Source organism: Peromyscus maniculatus, chromosome 1 (genome assembly GCF_049852395.1).
Source record: "Peromyscus maniculatus bairdii isolate BWxNUB_F1_BW_parent chromosome 1, HU_Pman_BW_mat_3.1, whole genome shotgun sequence".
Taxonomy (NCBI): domain Eukaryota; kingdom Metazoa; phylum Chordata; class Mammalia; order Rodentia; family Cricetidae; genus Peromyscus; species Peromyscus maniculatus.
Window position 1 is genome coordinate 23,947,705 of NC_134852.1, and position 13,690 is coordinate 23,961,394.

Below are 13,690 nucleotides of genomic sequence, written 5' to 3' on the forward strand. Positions count from 1 at the left end.
ATCTCTGGAATGCTAGGATTAAAGGTGTGAGTGCCACCATTTTCTAGCCTTTGTATTTAGTGGCTGTCTGTTCTCTGGCCCCAGATAAATTTGTTAGAGTACACAATACTTTGGGGAACACAATACCACCACAGAGGAGTTACCTGAAACCAATACAAAGCCACTTAATTAGTTCTAAAAGGTCATTAAGATGTTTTTCTTTTATTTCACTCCATGTCTTTTGTCAAACGTTTTAACAACTGCACATACTGCTGCTTCTGAAATGAGAAATTCCTCATGTCCCTTCCCAATTTTGGAGTATCGGTTACCTGTGAGTGTACTTAACCTGCAATCCTGGACCATCTAGATCCCTCATTTCCTTGAGCACTACAGGTTGGGGACCAAATGTCAGTAACTGTTTCATGTAAGATGACCCCAAAAAAGAAAGAAAGTGACTTGAGGATGCCATGAAGCCTTGGGAGAGCAAAGGGAAAATCACGGTGGCCTGAAACCTGAGAAGCCTTGAAAAAACATTTTATTAATTGTTACACAAAAGGTATTTTTAAAAAGTCAACTTCCACATATCATAGGCTTTGATCTGATCTAGGAGATGTCAGAAGGAACACATTACCCAAGCCATTCTCAGCCATTACAAGACTTCCAGGTTTGCCCTGAATATCTTGTGACTGAATTCATGCAAACAGTCAGAAGCTCCAACACAAAAAAGCAGCTTCTTTAATCTCAGATAACAATCACTGCTTAATACAAAGGATAATTTCAAAAACTATTTGTGCCGTCACTCCTGAGTTTATGTCAGGTAAAATGGCTCTACTGTATTTCCCACAGTAGGCTGTGTGTCTGCTGTGATGTGACTAGCAACTTCAAGGTCTTATACCTTGACTTCCTCACAGTGATATGCTGTGTCTTGGATCAATGAGCCAAACCATCTCTTCCTCCTCCTTCAGGTTCCTCTTCTCAAGTTGAATTATCACAGCACAAGAAATGAAACGAAGGCAGGTTGCTCGATCTGAGTTGATTCTTCAGCCCACAGGACCTGGAGGAATATAAAACTGATGCTGCCAGACACAAGCTACAATGAGTACTTCCAAAAGGACCTTAGCTCAGACACCCAGAGAACCAGGGAAGAGTACTTGTGATGATAAAGAGGAACACAGACATCAGAAATGTACTGACAGAGGGGAGAGAACCTGATCTGTGAAATGGTTGTATGCTGCTGTTCCTCCTGTCATCCAGAAAGTTAGCTGGGTGGAGATGAGATGGAAAACAGGATTTAGGGCATTAAGCTGCTGTCTTTTCAGACTTGTGATCTCTGAATACTGTACAATGGAAAGATTCTGTTCCAGTGCCTGCTCATGGGCAATTTGTATTGAGAAACTGCATAGGTTACATGTCCTGGCCACACAGATAAGATGGATTCAATACTCTGTGCTGAGACATTAGGAAGAGCACTATTTGTCATCAGGGCTGGTAAGGCCTGGGGGTGTGGGCTCTGGAATGGGAAAGTCCTGAGCAGCTGCACAGTGATTTCACTCAGAGACTTTCCTTGCACTAGGACCATTCATCTAACAAATTGATTGCTCCACTTTTTTGTTTTGCTCCAGGATTATTGTTTGGAAATTGTTTTTAACAGTACGTGATTAATTTTTTTCATGTGAGAGTATGTGTATATGCATATATGCATTATAAGCACATGTGAATGACTGCATGAGTATGTATGCATATATGTACATACACTCATATATCATTGCTTGTACTTCACTTTACACACTCCTCAAGGTCTTGACAAAAAGAAAAGAGTAATAGATAAGTAGGATATGAGTAGAAAAGTACTCAGATGATGCCCCCCTCACATGTCACAGATCCTAAAGATCCTCCGAGAAACATTTAGACCTGATAACTATTGTCTTCAAGGCAGCACTTTCCAATAACAACAATGTATCAATGAACATGTTGAAAGTGAAATACAAAAAAGTACTGTTCAAATAGGATAAAATATACTGGGACTAATCCCTAAAAAAGAAGTGAAAGTCATTTACAGCAAAGATGTAAGAGACCAAAAAGGCACCTAACAAACAAACTGGAATGAGCCCCTCTTCCCTCCCCACAATGCTCCCTTTACAGATGGACAAATTTAATATTATGAAAATGACTAAAATAGCACAGGAAATTTGTAGTAGGACAGGTCTATAGGGTGGAGGAAATTGGCTCAAATCAGTTGCCTAGAGATTCCCATAACTTACTTCCTTATGAGCCAAACTAAAGTCTGCCAGAGGGCCTTGCAACAAGTGCTGTCAGAGTTCCTAATCATTCAGTGACACCAGATTGGGACACAGCCTGTGTGCTGAGAGGAGGGTATATAAGGCCATCCTCATTATTGTTCTTTTTAATATATAAATTTTGATTTAAATAAAGATTTTCTTTCCTTTGACATACCAACCCTTGTTTCCCCTCCTTCCTCTTCTCCTGCTCCCCATACCTGCACCCATTCCCTCCTCATAGAGAATAAGACCTTTTTGAGTAGTCAACACAGGCTGTTATACCATGTTGGGGACAGACCTAGTCTCTCCCTCCTGCATCAAGGCTGAGTAAGGAATTGCACCTTAGGGAATGGGCTCTAAAAAGACAGTTTGTGTACCTGGGGGAAGTCCTAGTCCCATTACCAGGGGACCCACAAACACATCAAGCCATGCAACTTTCACCCACATTCAGAGGGCCTAGTTTGGTCCCATGCAGGCTCCCCACCTGTCAGTCCAGAGTCTATGTGTTCCCATTAGCTTGAGTCAGCTATTTCTGTGGTTTTTCCCATCATGATTCTGACCACCCTTGCTCTTATAATCAATCCTTCCTCCCTCTTTCAACTGAACTCCAGGATCCTGGCCAAGTGCTTGGCTGTGAGTCTCTAAATCTGCTTTCATCAGCCACTGAAGGTAGATTTTCTGATGACAATTAGGGTAGACACCAATCTAAGTGCAGGGGAAGGCTGGTCCTAGAACCCTCTCCACCATTGCAATGAGTCTTAGCTGGGAACAATCTTGTGAGTTCCTAGGGTTTCCCCTAGCTGCAGATTTCTTCCCATCCCCTTAATGGGACATTCTGTCAAGATATCTCTTTAGTTGCTCTCCCTCCCTCTCTCCCCCATGTGCACACCTCCCTTCCTCTCCTGCCCCCTTCCTTCTATACCTCCTCTTAGTTTGCCCAGGAGATCTTAACCCTTTTTCCTTCCTGGGGTGATCCATGTGTGTCCCTCTTAGTGTCCTCCTCTTTACCTAGCTTCTCTGGGTTGTGGATTGTAGTCCGGTGATCCTTTGCTTTGCTTCTAACATTCACTTATGAGTGATTACATATCGTGTTTGTCTTTCTGGGTCTGGATTACCTCACTCAAGATGATTTTTTTTCTAGTTCCATTCATTTGCCTATGAATTTCATGATGATATTGTTTTTTACTGCTGCATAATACTCCATTGTGTAATTGTACCACATTTTCTTTTTTTTATATTATAATACTATTCAGTTCTACATAATAGCCACAGATTCCCTTGTTCTCTCCCTTCCTGCCCTCCTCTCCTTCCCCCCAGGCCACCCCTCATTCCCATCTACTCCAGATCAAGGTCTCCCCCTACGACTGGGATCGACCTGATAGACTCAGTCCAGGCAGGTCCAGTCCCCTACTCCCAGATTGAGCCAAGCATCCCTGCATAAGTCCCAGGTTTCAAACTGCTGACTCATGCAACAAGCCCAGTACCTGGTACCACAGCCTAGATGCCTCCCAAACAGATCAAGCCAATCAACTGTCTCACCTATTCAGAAGGCCTGATCCAGTTGGGGGCCCCTCAACCTTTGGTTCATAGTTCATGTGTTTCCATTCATTTGGTTATTTGTCCCTGTGCTTTAGGCAACCTTGGTTTCAACAATTCTTGCTCATATAAACTCTCCTCCTCTTTCTCACTAATTAGACCCCCATCGCTCCACCAGGGGCCGAGCCATGAATGTCTGCATCCAGATTCCTCAGTCCTTGGATGGTGTTTCTGGCACAACTATTAGGTTGTTTGGCCATCCCATCACCAGAGTAGGTCAGTTCCAGCTGTCTCTCGACCATTGCCAGCAGTTTTTTGTGGGGGTATTTTTGTGGATTCCCGTGGGCCTCTGTAGCTCTTTGCTTCTTCCTTTTCTCATGTGGTCTTCATTCATCATGGTCTCCTATTCCTTGTTCTCCCTCTATTTTCTTGATCCAGCTTGATATTTTCCCAATCTGTAGGGTGTCACTTTGCCTTGTTGACCGTATCCTTTGCTCTACAAAAGCTTCTCAGTTTCAAGAGGTCCCATTGATTGATTGTTTGTCTCAGTGTCTGTGCTACTGGTATTATATTTAGGAAGTGATCTCCTTTGCCAATGCGTTCAAGACTACTTTCTACTTTCTCTTCTAGCAGGTTCAGAGTAGCTGGATTTATGTTGAGGTCCTTGATCCACTTGGACTTAAGTTTTGTGCACGGAGACAGATATGGATCTATTTGCAGCCTTCTATACCTTGATATCCACTTATGCCAGCACCATTTGATGAAGATGCTTTCTTTTATCTATTGTACACTTTTGGCTTCTTTGTCAAAAATTATATGTTCATCGGTGTGTGGGTTAATGTCAGGGTCTTCAATTCGATTCCATTGGTCCACATGTTGGTTTTATGCCAATACCAAGCTGTTTTTATTACTGTATCTCTATAGTAGAGCGTGAAGTCAGGGATCATGATGCCTCCAGAGGTTGTTTTATTGTACAGGATTCTTTTAGCTATCCTGGGTTTTTTTGTTTTTCCATATGAATTTAAGTATTATTCTTTCCAGGTCTATGAAGAATTGTGTTGGTATTTTGATGGGGATTGCATTGAATCTGTAGATTGCTTTTGGTAAGATTGCCATTTTTACTATGTTAACCCTGCCTATCCATTAGCATGGGAGATCTTTCAATTTTCTGACATCTTCTTCAATTTCTTTTTTCAGGCACTTAAAGTTCTTGTCACATAGGTCCTTCACTTGCTTGGTTAGTGTTACCCGACGGTATTTTATGTCATTTGTGGCTATTGTAAGGAGTGATGTATCTCCTATTGCCTTCTCAGCTTCTTTGTCCATTGTATATAGGAGGGCTACTGATTTTTTTGAGTTGATCTTGTATCCTGCTAATTTGCTGATCGTGTTTATAAGCTTTATCAGTTCCTGGATGGAATCTTTGGGGTCACACAAGTATACTATCATGTCATCTGCAAATAGGGAAAGCTTGACTTCTTCCTTTCCATTTTGTATCCCCTTAATCTCCTTATGTTGTCTTATTGCTCTGGCTAGAACTTCAAGTACTATATTGAATAAGTATGGGGACAGTGGACAGCCTTGCCTCGTTCCTGATTTTAGTGGAATTGCTTTGAGTTTCTCTCCATTTAATTTGATGTTGTCTGTTGGCTTGCTGTAAAGTGCCTTTATTATGTTTAGGTATGTTCCCTGTATTCCTGATCGCTCCAAGACTTTTATCATGAAGGGGTGTTGGATTTTGTCAAATGCCTTTTATGCATCTAGTGAGATGATCATGTGGTTTTTTTCTTTGAGTTTGTTTATATGGTGTAATATGTTGATGGACTTTCATATATTGAACCACACTTGCATCCCTGGGATGAAGCCTACTTGATCATGGTGGATAATTGTTCTGATGTGTTCTTGGAGTCTGTTTGCCAGTATTTTATTGCGTATTTTTGCATCAATGTTCATGAGGGAGATCGGTCTATAGTTCTCTTTCTTTGTTGCATCCTTGTTTGGTTTAGGAATCAGGGTAATTGTAGCCTTATAGAAGGAGTTTGGTAATGTTCCTTCTGTTTCTATTATGTGGAACAATTTAGAGAGTATTGGTATTAACTCTTCTTTGAAGATCTGGTAGAATTCTGCTCTGAAACCATCTGGTCCTGGGCTTTTTTTGGTTGGGAGACTTTTAATGAGTGTTTCTATTTCCATAGGGGTTATTGGACTATTTAAATAGTTTATCTGGTCTTGATTTAACTTAGGTATATGGTACCTCTCCAGAAAATTGTCCATTTCTTTTAGGTTTTCCAGTTTTGTGGAGTAGAAGTTTTTGAAATATGACCTGATAATTCTCTGGATTTCCTCAATGTCTGTTGTTATGTCCCCCTTTTCATTTCTGATTTTGAGGATTTGGATTCTCTCTCTCTGTCTTTTGGCTAGTTTGGATAGGGGCTTGTCTATCTTGTTGATTTTCTCAAAGAAACAACTCTTTGTTTCATTAATTTTTTGTATTATTCTCTTAGTTTCTAATTTATTAATTTCACCTCTCATTTTGATAATTTCCTGGCGTATATTCTTTCTGGAAGACTTTGCTTCTTCTTGTTCTAGAGCTTTCAGGTGTGCTGTTAAGTCACTAGTGTGGGATGTCTCCACCTTCTTTATGTGGGCATTTAGTGCTATAAATTTCCCTCTTAGCACTGCTTTCATAGTGTCCCATAAGTTTGGGTATGTGGTGTCTTCATTTTCGTTGATCGCTAGGAAGTCTTTAATTTCTTTATTTCTTCCTTAACCCATTGGTGATTCAGTTGAGCATTATTCAGTTTCCATGAGATTGTAAGTTTTCTGTAGTTTTTGTTGTTGAAATCTAACTTTAAACCATAGTGGTCTGATAGAACACAGGACGTTATTCCAATTGTTTTCTATCTGTTGATATTTGCTTTGTGGCCAAGTATGTGGTCGATTTTAGAGAAAGTTCCATGGGGTGCTGAGAAGAAGGTTTATTCTTTCTTGTTAGGATGGAATGTTCTGTAGATATCTATTAGGTCCAATTGGGTCATGACATCAGTTAAGTCCTTTATTTCTCTGTTAAGTTTCGATTTGGGAGATCTGTCCAGTGGTGAAAGTGGGTTGTTGAGATCTCTCACTATTAATGTGTGGGGTCATATATGTGGTTTAAGCTTTAGTAATGCTTCTTTTACATATGTGGGTGCCCTTGTGTTTGGGGCATAAATGTTCAGAATTGAAACTTCATCTTGGTGGATCTTTCCTGTGATGAGGATGTAATGCCCTTCTTGATCTCTTTTGATTGATTTTAGTTTGAAGTCTATTTATTTGGATATCAGGATGGCTACACCCACTTGTTTCTTAAGACCATTTGATTGGAAAGTCTTTTTCCAGCCTTTTATTCTTAGGTAGTGTCTGTCTTTGAATTTGAGATGTGTTTCTTATATGCAGCAAAAGATGGGTCCTGCTTTCATATCCATTCTGTAAGCCTATGTCTTTTTATAGGTGAATTAAATCCATTGATATTAAGGGATATTATCGATCAGTGATTGTTCATCCCTGTTATTTTTGGTGGTAGTGTGTGTAGTGTGTGTGTACTTCTCTTCTTTGGGGTTTACTGTTGTGGCTTTATCTATTGCCTGTGTTTTTGAGTGTGTATCTGACTTTCTTTGATTGGAATTTTCCTTCTAGTGCTTTCTGTAGGGCTGGATTTGTGGATAGGTATTGTTTAAATCTGGCTTTGTCTTGGAATGTCTTGTTCCTTCCATCTATGATGATTGAGAGTTATGCTGGGTATATTAGTCTAGGCTGACATCCATGGTCTCTTAGTGTCTGCATTACATCTGTCCAGGTTCTTCTGGCTTTCAAAGTCTCCATTGAGAAATCGGGTGTTATTCTGATGGGTTTACCTTTATAGGTCACTTAGCTTTTTTCATTTGCTGCTCTTAATATTCTTTCTTTATTCTGTACATTTAGTTGTTTAATTATTATGTGTAGAGGGGACTTTTGGGGGGCTCTAGTCTGTTTGGTGTTCCGTAGGCTTCTTGTATCTCATAGGCATTTCCTTCTTTAACTTGGGAAAGGTTTCTTCTATAATTTTGTTGAATATATTTTCTGTGCCTTTGAGATGGTATTCTTCAACTTCTTCTATCCCTATAATTCGTAGGTTTGGTCTTTTCATAGTGTCCCAAATTTCTTGGACATTTTGGTTCATGACTTTGTTGGCTTTTATGTTTCCTTAGACTGATGAAACTATTTCTTCTACTGTATCTACAATGCCAGAGATCCTCTCTTACATCTCTTGCATTCTGTTGGTTATACTTGCATCTGAAGTTCCTGATCTTTTACTCGGGTTTTCTATTTCTAACATTCCCTCTGTTTGTGTCTTCTTTATTTTTTCAATTTCCCTTTTCAGGTCTTGGACTGTTTCTTTTATTTGTTTCATGATTTTCTTTCAGTACTTCATTGTTTTCTTCCAGGGCTTTATTGTTTTCTTCCAGGACTTTATTGTTTTTTTGCAGGACTTTATTGTTTTCTTCTAATTTGTTTGCCCTTTCCTGTAGTTGTTTACAGGGTTCTTCCAATTTTTTGTCTTTTCCTCTACACAAGCCTCTACCTTCTTCATGATGTTACTCATAAGGCTATTTCCTTCTGCTTCTTCCAATTTTTGATGTTCAGGTCTAGATGTTGGAGGCAGTCTAGGTTCTTGTGAAACTGTATTGCTCTTCATTTTGTTGTATGTACTTCTGCCTTGATGTCTGCCCATGTGCTTGTGGTTCCTTCTTGGTTTTATCAGTGTACTTGGTTCAGAAAGAGCTGACAGATTCAGCAATTCATTCTCTCTTGTCCAGATGGGAGTTCTCTTGCTCAAATGGGAGCTCCAAGGCAGAATGGAAGCTCTTATCTGGACCGGCAGTCTCTGGTCCAGAAGGGAAGTCGGGGGCAGGATCTGTACCACAATTTCTTTATCCATTCTTCTATTGCAGGGCATCTAGGTGTTTCTAGGTTCGGGATATTACAAATAAATCTGCTATGAACGTGGTTGAGCAAATGACCTTGTGGAGTGGTTGAGAAACTTTTGGTTATATGCCAAAGAGTGGTATTACTGGGTCTTGAGGTAGGTGGATTCCCAATTTTCTGAGATAGTGCCACACTGATTTCCAGAGTGGCTGTACAAGATTGTGTTCCAACCAGCAGTGAAGGAGTGTTCCCTTTCTCCACATCTTCTCCAACATAGACTATTATCTGTATTTTATCTTAGCCATTCTGAAAGGCATAAGATGGTATCTCAGAGTCATTTTGATTTGCAGTTCCCTGATGGCTGAGGATGTGGAACATTTCCTTAAATGTCTTTGGCCATTATTAAATAAATCAGTCTGGTATTGGCCTTTCATCTGACTCCCAGTGTCTGTGTCTTTGATGTGGTGCCTTCTTACTCCCTCCCCCAAGGAAGCCATTAGGACCCACGGACATCTGGCACCTGAAATTGGGACTTCTGTTACTGTCATTTTCCTGCTTTAGTTCTGATCCTCTCCTGCTCTTCACTTGTGGGGCTAGACAGTGCCCCCAGATGGTGTGTTTAGGTGAGAAGTCCCCTCAGTGCTGTGTCTTTTGGTCTCTTAAGCAAGTAAGTGTGGTGATATATTGTGCACATCAATAAAACTTATTTGGGGATCAGAGGAGAGAGCCAGCCACTAGATTAGACATAGAGGCCAGACTGTGATGGCACACATCCTTAATCCTATCATTAAGGAGACTGAGATCCATCCAGATCTCTGTGAGTTTTAGGCTACAGTGGGAACAGAGCCAGATGCAGTGGCACACACCTATAATCTCAACACTAGAGAGCTCATGAATTACTTGGGAAGCACACATGCCTATAATCCCAGGAAGTAAGATGGTAGGGCAGAAAAAGGTGTAGAAGGCATGAGGAAACAGGAACTCAGTATATTTAGACAGAGGATTTCATAGAGGTAAGAACTTGTGGCTGGCTTGCTCTGCTTCTCTGATGTTTCATCTTTCATCTCAATCTTGCTATGGGGTCTCTATTAATAAGACCATTTAGCAATTTGTGTTACAGGTAAGCATTGGAACCACCATTTCTTTCCTTCTTTTGTTTTGTCTGCCATGTTTGTCTGCCTGTCCCATTAGAAGGCACATTTTTTTTTGTTTCAGTATACCCAGCACCTGCACATAGGCTATGACCACCACACCCCTCACAAAAGGTAGAATCAACACTTGGCTCCAAAATACCATCCCTCATGTGGAGACACTGTGTGGGCTTATGACCAAGGTCTGCAAAACCATGGAAATCCCCCATTAAGCACAAGATATAAGGGTCAGATACAAATTTCTACCCCTGTTGATTGTCATCTACTTTCTGACTGTTGTTTGCCTTCTGTCTCCCCCTACAAGATGTGTAACCTCTTTATCACCTCCTCCCATCCCATGTGTGATCTCATTAGGACATTCAATGATGAGGATGCAGACAGTTCAGGCCCATGAAGTCTGTCAAGGAGAAAGCAGCTACCATTAAGACCCATGCTCTGCTTCCCCTTCAGTATGCTAATAACACCTCCAACTGCCCCAACTAGATAGAACTTGCTGGGGATGAAATAAACCAGACAATTTGTGGCATGACTGACACCAGCCAAAACTTAGGGCCCAATGCTCCAGATACAATAAGGGATTTCATTGGGCAAAAGATTATAGGTCAGAGCCTGCCAATACACAAGCCACCAAGCAGGGAAATCCTCAGTCCTGCCAACAAGAGGAGGATCTAGTAATCCAAAAATCTATTGGACAATGCCCATTTTTCCACACTCTCCAAAGCTGACCATCTATCTTGATGAACAAGTTGTGAAAGGCTTTATTGACATGGGTGCAGACACCACCATTTTAACCAAGATGGAGGTACTTCACTTCCCTCATTGGAAGTTTAATCCCACCCCCCATCATTGGTGTGAGAGGCCAACAAGATTCTAAGAGGACCACCTATCTGGTCCTTTGGAAGGACCTTAATGGTAATTGGGGGGGGGGCATTCACCCTATCATTTCCACTGTACCTAAGAACATGTGGAACAGAGATATTTTGGAGGATAGGGGTGATCTCCTAACTACAGATGACAGGTCCTTTTGCATGACATTGAGGTCTATGAAAAGGCAGGTCTTGCAGTCTGTGACCCTGCATGTGATCTGCACCCCCAATTCTAAGGGCCACTGTCCCCATAAGGTCCACCACAATCAAGTCCCCTACCTTCATTTCTGTGACAAGAGTCTTAGATCAAGAAGTATGGGTGGAACGGTGGCCTATAATTGAACCCAAGCTGTCAATCCTAAAGTAATTCGTTGCAGAACAGCTAAAGTTGGGACACAGAGAACCATCCCCAAGTAAACAGAATACCCTCATATTTGTTATCTCCAAGAGACCAGTACACTACTGTCTCCTGCAGGATCTTTGTGTAGTTAATGGTCAAATAGAAAAAAATGGGGTCTACACAGCCAGGACTCCCCCACCCTAGTGCTATTAATCCATCTTATTAGATATTAGTTTTAGATATTAAGGATTGCTTTTTTTCAAATCCTCTGGCAAAATAAGGTCAATATTGTAGCATGAATCTTAAAAGTTTTTATTAATAAAAACAAACCTGAATGCTGGATGATCAGAGAAGCAGAACAACCTCACCTTGCCAATTCCCCACCTGATCTTGTTTCCACAGATTGGAAGCTTCTGAGTTCTCATCCAAATGGATCTCAGCTGAACTGCTGCTACTCAAAAGCCTAAAAGCTTAACCAGCCTAGTTCCTGGATTTCACGCCTTATATACCTTTCCACTTTCTGTCCTCACTTCTTGGGATTAAATGCATGAGTCACCACACCTGGCTGTTTCCAGTGTGGCTTTAAACTCACAGAGATCCAGATGGATCTCTGCTTCCCAAGCTATAGGATTAAAGGTGTGTGTGCCACTATTTCTAGCCTCTAGAAATTCACTAGGTGTTTGTCAAAAAGCAAATACCTAGTGGCTGTTCTGTTCTCTGACCCCAGATAAGTTTATTAGGGTAGACAATATTTTGGGGAACACAATACCACCACAAAATATCATTTTTCCAATTCTGTGTGGGAACCTAATATGCATAAAACAGCTAAGAGATATCAATGAACAGTTTTGGCCCAAGGAATGAAAATAGCCCCAATATTTGCCAATTATATATTTCTCAAGCTTTGGTCAATATCCCCAGGGATGCTCTTTTGATCCATTATGTGAATGATCTTCTCCTGTCACACCCAGATGCAGACAACCTAGAAAAGAATGCCAAAGGTGTATTAGAAGATCTTTCATTGTTACATCTGATGATGGCTCCAGATAAGCTCCAAATGGTACCCCACTTTGTCTTTTCAGACTTTTTCTTTGCTAAGCAGATCCACCTCCTTTCCCTGAAATTGGAAATGAAGGAATTCTACTCACTCTCAGAATTACAACTATTATGTGGTGCAGTTAATTGGTTTAGACCTTACTTGCCCATCCCTGACTAAGAGATGAGACACCTCTTTCTGTTGTTGGAGGGCCTCACTTGTCCTTCCAATAAGGTTAGTCTTACCGAAGAAGCTAAAGATTGGCTACAAAAGCTTTTGGCCATTCTAGCAACCCCCATCCTGCAACATCATGATACTAAAAGACCCTTACTGGAAATGGCCCTCTGGACATGCAGGGGATTTGGGGAAGTAGTATGAAAACCTGGGCCCACTCTATGGATACAAAAAGCACATTCTGATCTGCACAAAGTCACCTTTAAGTTTGACCAGTCCTTCCAACTCAGCCTTAAGCCATGGATGCTGGCATGAAGAACATATGGAAGAGAGCCAGATAAGCTTATCTTCCCTTTTCTTTAAACAATACATAGTCCCTCTGGGCAAATTCCATCTCTTTCCAGGAAATGGTTGCAGGATTCACAGGAACTAGTGACAATCATTTGTCAAAAAGCAAGATCTTAGCAGAACTCCCCACACTTCCTGTAAAGATACAAGCCCATGCAGTCCCCTACTCCACTCCCATCCTTCATGCCACCCTGGCCTTTTTAGATTCCAATAAAAACACACATAGTGTTCTTATCCATTGTTCTGGCTCCAAAGATGTTACATATGTTATCCCTAAAGCTGGTTTCATTCAATTGGGTGAGCTATTGGCCATCCCAAATGCTCTAGTGGAGTGCTAGCCTGAGCCTGTTAATATTTTTTTTTCTGACAGCCAGTATGCTGTACAGGCAGTTCATGTGCTGGACTTTTCTAGAGTCAAAGACTCACTGATTCCCCATTGCCAGTACCATGCTACTCATACATGATGTCCTAAATCAGAGGATTGAGCACTGGTACTTGTCCTGCCAGAGACAGCATATGAAAAGCCTGACATGTTGCCAGTGGAATCTGTGCTGGAGGTAACTGAGATGAGGACATCGATTCTTCCAGGCCTGCCCTGCTGGATGTTCTACTAAGCCTGCCTTCTGTGGGCCAGGGAGAAAACAACCCTTGTGTCCAGAGGCAGACTTTATGGCATATGCATGTCATGTTCTCATTCATCCAACTGTTAGTGGTTCTTGTAATCCTCCTACTCTATTTATTCTTTATGATTTTCTTTCTCTCTCCTGTGATGGTTTCCATGAAATTAGAAATGATATTGAGATTGTGGCCATGGCAGGAGTTAAAGCTGTTATGCAGGTCATGGGAAAGACCCAGAAGGCCGGTGGCAGAAAACTGTAGATGGAGTGACATATAGATGGGATAAAAGACAAGGGTTATCCAGAACTAGTTAGAAGACAACTTGATGAATTACAAAGAGATGAAGAAGGACTTAAGCTGAGAAGAAGCTGGCAGTCTAGTACCTTAAATCTTTGCTTGTATTTCTGTGATTTCTGAGA